Source organism: Populus euphratica, unplaced genomic scaffold (genome assembly GCF_000495115.2).
Source record: "Populus euphratica unplaced genomic scaffold, PopEup_1.0 scaffold248.1, whole genome shotgun sequence".
Classification (NCBI taxonomy): Eukaryota; Viridiplantae; Streptophyta; class Magnoliopsida; order Malpighiales; family Salicaceae; genus Populus; species Populus euphratica.
This window is the reverse complement of record NW_011500131.1, coordinates 174,121-174,712: the sequence shown is the minus strand read 5'-3', so window position 1 is coordinate 174,712 and position 592 is coordinate 174,121.

The window sequence follows — 592 nt, the reverse complement described above, 5'->3', positions numbered from 1 at the left end:
ACTACCCTCTCCCACCAACCAAAACGAGACATTATCCTTAATATTCTAAAGTAGAAAGATAAAAGACATCACTTGAAATAACGAACATTGACAAACCTAAAACACACTTAAACCAAAATAAGAAATAATAAAATAAAAAGACACAAAAATTCACAAATGAAGACTCAAATCCAATCTAAGTTTTTTACGGCTTTCCTTAGATGACCAATTTATGCGACTCATAGAGGGATCAATTACAGGAATGAAATATTGTAGTTGGTCAATCAATTGTTCAACAGTAGCAGCAGAGATTATGATTTGTCGTGCAGAAGATGTTAGAAATTCCTATTCCACAGCATGATCAAGAAAAGACAACAACTTATCATGATAATCATTAACATTTAACCGACCAATGAGTTTATGGTGAATGTGCAGTTGGGCCCAAGAGGAAATATGAAAGATCTCTTCTAATATGCCTAAATCACCTGGAAAGGCAATAAAGGCATGAGCATGGTTAAACATTACATCCATTCGAGCAAACATTGTGGAGACCTGAAGTTCCTCTCCAATTGTTTTACCAATGATGTCCCCTTGTGCCAAAGCTTCAAGGACG